This window comes from Megascapheus bottae, chromosome Y, assembly GCF_031878675.1.
Source record: "Megascapheus bottae isolate mThoBot1 chromosome Y, mThoBot2.hap1, whole genome shotgun sequence".
NCBI classification, from domain to species: Eukaryota; Metazoa; Chordata; class Mammalia; order Rodentia; family Geomyidae; genus Megascapheus; species Megascapheus bottae.
Window position 1 is genome coordinate 2958682 of NC_143548.1, and position 9213 is coordinate 2967894.

The 9213-nt window shown below is 35.7% G+C and overlaps 1 pseudogene; it reads left to right on the forward strand.

Moving 5' to 3' along the window:
* Nucleotides 1–6703: 6703 nt before the first annotated feature.
* Nucleotides 6704–7351, forward strand: LOC150040213 (ribosome biogenesis protein NSA2 homolog pseudogene; annotated as a pseudogene).
* The last annotated feature ends 1862 nt before the right edge of the window (nt 7352–9213 follow it).

Sequence of the window (9213 nt, forward strand, 5' to 3'; positions counted from 1 at the left end):
TTTGTCCATTGTACACGAGTGGCTACTTTCAGAAAACTCTGGGAACTACCTGTTGAAACATTAGGGACTGAAAGGGAAAAGCCAAGATCAAGAGAGAAATATCAAGGACTATCTATGTGCCAAGTAGTTATCATGCACAGCGTGGAGAGGGAAGAAGGCAAAGAGAGGAAGGGCCTGTTAGAGGTCTTTGTGAGCTCACTGGACTCACCAACGAAGGCGAGGACCCTTCTTCACTGCTAAGGTAGAAGACACAGAAGGAGGCTTTCCCCTAGCAACCTTACCTTCTCTGTCGTGCCGATTCTGCATGGGATCACAGTGATTGTGACGCAGCTCCCCATCCTCACTTCTGGTGCAGAAGTTCAACCCGCTCCTGCATAACTCCGTGGACAGACTCATTTCCACTGGGAAGGTGGAAGACAAGGTCCTTCTTCATTTGACTCTGTTCTTGGGAACAATTTAGTAGACATGTGCCAGAATGCAGTGGAGGAATGCTGTGAACGGTTTTCACATAATGTACAACTCCACTACATCCATTCTTTCTTTCCTTCTTTTTTTTTGCTTTTTCAATCATTCAACTTTATTAACATATAAGGTCCTAACGGTCCTCTAAATAAATACCAGTTCATAAAAATAGGACATTTTTTTCTTTACAAATTAGTGACTAGTTTTCTTGATTTCAAATAAGTAAGGTTCTTTGATAGTACTCAGAGCCACAGATAGTACTTTGAGCCACAGAACCACTTCTAGTTTTTTGGTGGTTAATTGAAGATAAGTGTCTCAGAAGAGGGGAGGTAGCATAGAATGCTTGCCTAGTATGCTGAAACCCCAGGACTGGAAGAAAAATAGAAGAGTCCCACGGAGTTTTCATGCCAGGTTTGCTCTGAACTCCTTCAGATCTCAGCCTCCTGAATAACTAGGATGACAGCTATGACCCACCAGTGCCTGGCTCCTACAAACTTTTATTCCATAAGTGCACAAGAAACATTTTTCCTCCTACTATATTTGAAGTAAGTGCACTTAATACTCCTTGTCCTTTTGGCCTAGATTATTTACTCTTTAATTGTGTATAGTAATCTTTGGCCAGATAGTAGGCATATGACTTCTCACACATTGATATATCTCCTCACTTTTTGTCCTCATTTCCTCCCAATTATCTTTCTTTCCCCCCTTCCTTTACCCATTTCAAACTGATAAATATATATATATATATATATACATATATATATATATGCCAGGTAACAGTCTGATACTGTAACAAGATGAGATTAATCATAGAGCAACAAAACAGAAAAAAAATAACATAGTGCATTAAGAACAACATTGTCATTCTCACTTCATTTTCTCTTTTTCTTCTTTTTTTATGTTTTGGGGAGTGTGGTTATGGGGCTTGAACTCTGGCCTGGGCACTGTCCCTAAGCTCTTCAGCTCAAGGCTACCACTCTACCCTTGAGCCAATCCTACTTCCAATTTTCTAGAGGTTAACTGGAAATAAGAGTCTCTTGGCTTTGTAGTGCCTGGACTGGCTTTGAACCACAATCCTCAGGTATCAGCCTCCTGAGCAGCTAGGAATACAGATGAAATCCATAAAATCTGGCTTTCTTCTTGCTTTTTTAAATAAATGATATTTTATTGGTTATGTCAAGGATCAGAACACAGACATTTCAACTTGAACAAAATTCTTAGCACACATATCAAACTTTGAAACCGATGAACTGTTTTGAAAAGTATTCCAGTAATATGCCAGCTTTAGACCTGGACACAAACTTTCCTTAAGAAGAAACAACCCATACTCCAAATGTTGGTCCAGTTATATAACTTCTATGTCACAAAATCAGTGTATGCAGTATACACTCACATTTCAACATCATTCATAACACAGCAACAATTGGGAAAATGGGACTTCTACAAGTGGTTGTGTGACAGAGCACAAAGAGTTCTCAAAAAAAGATCAAGGAGTGGTTTTATTTACGAAAACATTTCTACAAGCAAACAATACTGAAGTAGAATTTCAGATATGAAATGCTCAACTATGACTCCAAATTTTCCCTAACTACAATTTGTATTACATGATAGTAAACATCTAATCTATGGAATGTTAATTCAATAGCTCACTGTTTTCTGGTTGTACCAAAAAATTAACAACCAGAAAATGATTTTACTTCTTAAAAATATCATTTACAATTAAAAAAGGAGATGATCATTGGAATTTCCTCCTTTAAAAAAATGATTCTAGAGCTATTAAAAAACTCAAGAACTTGCATTTACTAAATAGTTGATTAAAGGCAGTTTTGTTATCTCTTCTCTTTGGCTCTCCCTTACCTATCTTATATAGTTACTGTATTTCACCTTGTTATCTGATATATTGCATATATGTGTATTTGGTTAGTTGAAATCAGATAGGGAAGGGGGAAAAACAAGTTGAAGGGTAGGGTCTGATTGAGGGAAATGGGGTCCAAGACACGAGAAAGTAAGTGTATGAATGTATGTGAAGTAATGCACCTTCTATCTGGTGAATATAATGCAACCCTTCTATTAATTACAATAAAATATATGAAAAATAGTTGATTAAAATATTCCTTTGGATTGTACAAGACGGGAGTCAGGGACCGCCAGTAACAAATGTTGTATGGTTAGTCAGACGTGGCTTTCTTTTCTTCTGCTTCCTCAGAGAATGCACTCTCCTTGGTCTTCATTTCCTCATTTTCTGGAGGCAAATCTTTCGTCTCCGGGATGCTGACCTCTGGTTTCTGCCCCTTTTTCTTCTGTTTGCCCTTTCTTCTTGGAAGATTAATCCTTTCCTGTAGGGTTTTGGGTTTGGGTTCCACTTTGGCTGGAGCAGGATTCGCCAATAGTCTGACCCTCCACCTCTTGGGCTTGTCCTGCACTGCTTCTTAGGCTGAGATGACCTTCCTCTTGGGAATCTTGGCAGTGAGGGGGCAGATGGCTTCCCTGTGGCCTCAAGCACAAGAGAATTTTTTCCAGACTGACACCCCCGGGCCACTGCACCTCTCGCCTTTTATTTATTTATTTATTTGTTTTGGGTGAATAAACTGGACTATAAATCAAATCCTGGGCAGAGCCTCTGAGTGCTCTCCTGAGTAATATTTTACCACTTGAGTCACAGCCTTGCTTCTATATTTTTTCATATCTGCTACATCAGGCAAGCACTGTTATCACTAGGAGAGATTAAAAGGAGAAATACTTCCCAGCTTCATTTATAAACAAATCACATGTGTTATACAGGGGTTTATTTTGCATACCAATTATTTTATTTTGGAACTATCAGTTGAGAATTTAAGTCAGAACATTCAAAGAAAAAGAAAGAAAGGAAAAAGAGCCTAAGATATAGCATGTGATGATGTCTGAAAAATCTCAGATGAGGGAATATAATCTATTCTGAAGCTTGAGGAATGTGGGTCCATGTTTGAGAAGAAATTGAAACTTTACTTGGCCTCCACATGGTGGGTGATGGCCACCCAGAGACACATCTCTTATGTTATCCCTCTAAAATTCAAACACCAAAGAAAATAGAGTACAGGATATATATTTCAGCAGACCTTAAGTATGTATCTAGCAAATGTTTCAATGTGGTCATGTTAAGTAACAATGTCACACTTCTTAAAATTCAAATTCAATTGAGCTGCCAAAGTATAAGGACCAAAATTTCCCAGTAGAATGAGAATTTTGAGTACCCACATGTATGGAATTCAAGTTAGTTCTAAGAACCAAATATTCTGTGATTCTGAAGCCCAGTTTCCTTGACAATTTTACTAACTGCATGAATCTCATCAGAGAATTTACTTCAGTGAATATATCATGGACAGTGAACTCAAAGTGTTTTCCTGCATTCTTCCATTTTGTGACTTTTAATTTTATGTGGATTTGACCCAGTGAGAGACCTTATTTTGACCATATTTCTACTAACTAAGCCCACTTTTGTAGAATGGAAGAAAAGTGCTTTATTTATTTTTGAGTTCTTAATTGTAACAATGCTATGCATATACTAGCCAAATGAAGCTCATTGCAGCATTATTTACCATAATTCAGGTATAATAAAGAAACCCAGATGCCACTCAGTACATGAATTGATCAAGAAGATGTGGAAAGACTTGGGAAAAATAATATTAAGTGAAGGAAGCCATACCGAAAGAAACATAACCTCTATGCTTTACCTCATTTTAAATAATTAGTATATATCTAGAACTATCCTACCAGAAGATTATAGTAGCTCAAAACCTATATACAAAATTCATATAGGCTGAGACTAATTGAAATGAACTCAAGAACATGGAAATGAGAGGTTTAACTTTGTGATCCTTGTTCTCAATTCACTTGAGCAGTTTTTTTCTTTTCTCCTTTTCCTCCACATGATTAATCCCAGGTGAGTTAATGTATCAGACTTTGGTACCTAGTGTAGTGTTTATAGGTTTGTTTGTTTATTTGAATTAGGGAAGGGAAAGAAAATAATCAAGATGCTTAGAGGGTGTTGTGTAAAGGATCTGGGGAGAAATTAATGAGAAAGGGTTTCGATTTTCAAGAAGTAATACATGTAATTGCTTATGTATGTAATTGTAACCTCTATGTACATTATCCTTACAAGGAAAAAGAAACTTTATCCCCACCCCCAAAAAAGAATGAAATATGCAAAGGAAAACCCCAACACAGAATATAATGAATAGCAAGCATTCAGATTCAAGAGACTAGATGTCAATATCATTTTTACTGTCAAACAGTCTACATTGATTTCATTGATGTTGATGTTGAATGTTTGCCACTTTAAAATGATACTAAGTCTACTCTATCAGGGCTAGCTATTTCATGATACCTAATATAACTTTTAAAATAGACTGTGTTTTTTACCATGTCAAGTGCTGATTACAAATGGAACTCATATAACAGGGGTTTGTAAAACAATGAAAGAAAGGAAATTACTGATGCCTAAGCATCAGGTTGCCAGCTGATGGAAAAGAGAAATTCCTTCCAAAGAAGAAATCTCCTGAATTGTAGCAGTGTTATGAATTTCAGTAAAGAAGATTGCATCATATTAGGAGTTTGACTTTATCTTCCAATTAGATTCAAGAAGGATGCATTTTAATGACCAAAGCAAAGCAATCCTTGATACTCAGAAGAAGAAATGAGCTTTATTTGTAATCTCACAGTTGTCTCATTAAATTTCCATGTTTTCCTTGATATGGTGCTTTGAAAATTGAAGAGGAGAAAATATGACTAAGCATTGAATCATTGACCATGTGTGGGCCAATGAAAGTATAAATACAGGCAGAACAGACACAAACAAGTTGTGATCATTCTTTCATATAAGCTGATTTCTACTGAAGGAAGGGTTATTTTTTTTTCTTATGTGGCCCTGCTTTTTCCTCTTGAGACAACCAACATCTACTTACCCGTTATTCAATTCTTTTATACATATGTATCTAATTTGTTTGACTAAGTGATTTGGCTAGATTATCAAATTGCTACACATCCTTAATCCTCATTGCAATACAATTTTATTAGAAATAGTTCAAAATAGATTCTTTGCAACTATGGATATTGTTTCTGAAATGTTTCAATGCATCAGTTAATACAAAGAACACAAAATTTAGCTTTTTTTGCTTTTTGGGGGTACAAGATATATATTTTCCCCACAATTTTCTGGATTAGTTTGTGTACAGGAAATACATAAATGTCGAAAATTGAAAGCAGGCAAAACCTGGACCGAATACATATAGATGCATTGCACAAGTCCCATTTCCTTTTATTTAACAAAAATAATTTGAAAGAAATTTCACACTTTATTGGATGTTATCATTTTACTCATTTTATTTGATTTAATTTAGAAAATATAATTGACACTACAATAATAACTTATGCAGGGAACTCAGTACATATTTCTAAGCAATTGTTCATGTTTGGAAAATACTTTGAATAATCAATTTTCATGGTTCACATCATTTCCACAATTGAAATGATACCTTGCCATATACTTTTCCATTATCAGTAACACAATGATTATTAAATCTTAAAATGAGCTATGAATATATATATGAATACATGTGAAATTGAATTTAATCATGGTCTGATCTTTTCTTTCTCATACTCTTATTATAGAAACAGACTGACTACATTTGTTGGGAAAATCCTAATCAATTTGCCTATTACTGTACGTGACAGTGATTCCAAGGTATGTTTTAGGAAAATATGTAAAAATATCAGGGAAATATGCACAAAGAAACACATTGTTTTACTGTACTGTTTACAAGAAAAGTTTATCTTTAAGTGCAAAAAAAATTATCCACACTGAATCTTCCATGGTAAGATTGGTTTCAGTCTTACATTAATATCATTATTCAGTTGGCACTTTTCATGGTCTAGAGGAATTTACTAGTATACAATGGATTAACACACAAATTCCCTCAAATATTGAATTTCCATGTTTTCCTAATAATTCTGCTTTTAAAACAAAAGAAGAAAATATGAGTAAGTATTGAATCACTAACCTTGTGTGCATAAAGAAAGCATAAAGAGGTATGGGCCAAATCAATTAGAAATAATGGGTGGATGTAATTAGAAAAAAATGGATGGGGATGGAAGATCACTCTTTCCGGTCTTGGATTGAGCAAGGGTTGCTCCTGGATATCTGAGACCCCGAACTTGACAGAGTCTTTTCTCTCCATCGAATTCACGACTTTCTCCATGCCATAAAATGAATACATTGAATTACACTGTAATCACTATGGATATCGTTTGGATTACCATGAGAAAAAGAATTAGTAAGCAGAGAGGCCCATGATCGATCAGAAAGGCAAAAAAAAAAATTGGCCTGAAGGCTAAGTTCTAACAAATAAAAATGAAGGAGACCATCAAGAGGCAGGAAAAGAAAAACATCAAACAAAATGATGATGAGAAGACTCCTCAGGGAGCAGTACCTGCCTATCTGTTGGAAAGAGAAGGACAGTCGTGAGCAAAGGTACTGTCCAACATGTTTGAAAAAAATAGAAAGAGAAGGTGGGAAGTCCCTCTGTTTAAAGTTGGTACCCAGGGAGAAACAGAAGTATTAAAAGTTATTGGTACTGGAAAGAGAAAAAAGAAAGCATGGAAAAGGATATTTACTAAAGACTTCTTTGTTGGAGATGGCTTTACAAGAAAACCTCCTAAATATGAGAGGTTCATCAAACCAATGTGCTTACATTTCAAGAACACCCACGTAACACATCCTGAACCGAAAGCCACCATTTGCCTGCCGATACTTGGTGTAAAAAAGACCCCCTCATCTCCAATTTTTACAACTTCGGGTGTCTTTCCCAAAGAGAATATGAGTGAGCATGGCTTAGTGACACAAAGAGACAGGTGATTTGCCCAGGTTACAAACAATACTGAAATGATGGATGCATAAATGCAGTCTTACTGGTGTTACACACATTTCGTACAAGTAACTCCTTACAATTTTTAAAGACTACACACCAATCAGGAAACTGCCATCACTGTGTTGTTTCTGAGTACTATCAAAGAGCCTAAATTATAAAAAAAAATGGCCTGTTTTTAGAAACTGATATTTATTTGGAGAACTGTTAAGAGCTTATGTGTTAATAAAGTTGAATGCAAAAGCAAAAAAAAAAAAAGAATGGAGGCAGTTGACTTGTACATTGTGTTAAAACCCTTCACAGCATTCCTCTACTGAATTCTGGCACATGTCTACTAAATTGTTCCCAAGAACAGAGAGTCAAATGAAGATGGATCTTATCTTCTGCCTTCACAGTGGAAATAAGAGTGTCCATGGAGTTATGCGGCAGTGGAATTAACTTCCGGCTGGACGCATGGAAAGTAAGGATGGTGAGCTGTGTCAAAATTTCAGTGACCCTACACAGAGGCGGCAGGACAGGGGAAAGGTTGCTAAGGGAAAACCCTCTGTGCCTTCTGCGTTGGCACTGAAGAAGCGTCCTCTACATCCTTGGTGAGTCCAATCAGTTCTCACCGGCATCTAACAACCCCTTCCCCTTTTTGCCTTCTTCCCTTTGCTCATTGTGTATGAAAACTGCTTGGCACATGGATATTCCTTGATATTTCTCACCTGATCTTGACTTTTTCCTTTCTGTCCCTAAAGTCCCACCAGTTAGTAGTACTCAGAGTTATCTGAATGTAGTCACTCATGTACAATGGACAAATGAACTACAATCCATCACCTGTTCAAACTTCAGAAAGTAACAATTTCCATCCATTTTAATTCTCCCTGACCTGATTATGTGGGTCATACGAAACTAACTGTCTTTTAATGATGACTATTCAAAGAACTCCTCAAGTAAAGTCATATTTTGAGATAAATATCAAATTTGATGTACAAATCATGTGGGATTTATTTCAGTTTTACATCTATAAATTTAAGGTAATCCCTTTTTCCTTGAATAACACAGGTAACAGTCACCTCATTTAACCTGTGAAGGCTATGCAAAACTTAGATATACGGTATTTCTAATATTACCTCCTCAGAAGGAATCTAGTATATATTAAATAGTGAGATAAAAGTATTTTAAGGCTGTGTAAATTGGGCCAGGTGTATGGCCTTGTCATACAGTGATAGCAATGCATGCATAGAGCCCAGCTTCTATTGCTTGAATCCATATACACAGAGAAACCCAAAATTGCTTTGGTTCAAATTTCAGAACAGTGGTCCTTGAAAGGCTCTGAGTTGTAATGTTGAGGAGCTGAAATCAATGCCTTCGTTGACCAAAAATGTGAATATGTATGAAACCAGTAACTTGAGAAATTTACTCATTCCTATCTGGTTTACTGATTACTGAAATGAAAATGTTCCTAACATCTGCTTTTGAAGTAGTCATAGTTTTACTAGGATAATTTTTCCCCATAGAACTTAGAGAAACTAATCTGCCTGACAAATTGGAAGAAGATACATGCTTCCAAATTCAATTAAACAAAGCACTTTAGTTTCTGTAATTATTTTTTCTTTTTCTTTTGCTGAAACTTATAATGTATATTGTCAAGAGCTTATAAAAACGTACATTTCAGAGAAATAGAGTATCAAATTTAAAATTTTTGTATTGAATTTTAATTTAGTATGTGTTCATGGAAAATGTATAATCAAGTGAAATGTGAAACTTAATGACATAAGTTTCATTATTGAACTATGAATTACCTAATAGGAAATGAATGTACTACAGAAATGAATTTCTCTACTACTATTTTTTATCCTGCTGAATT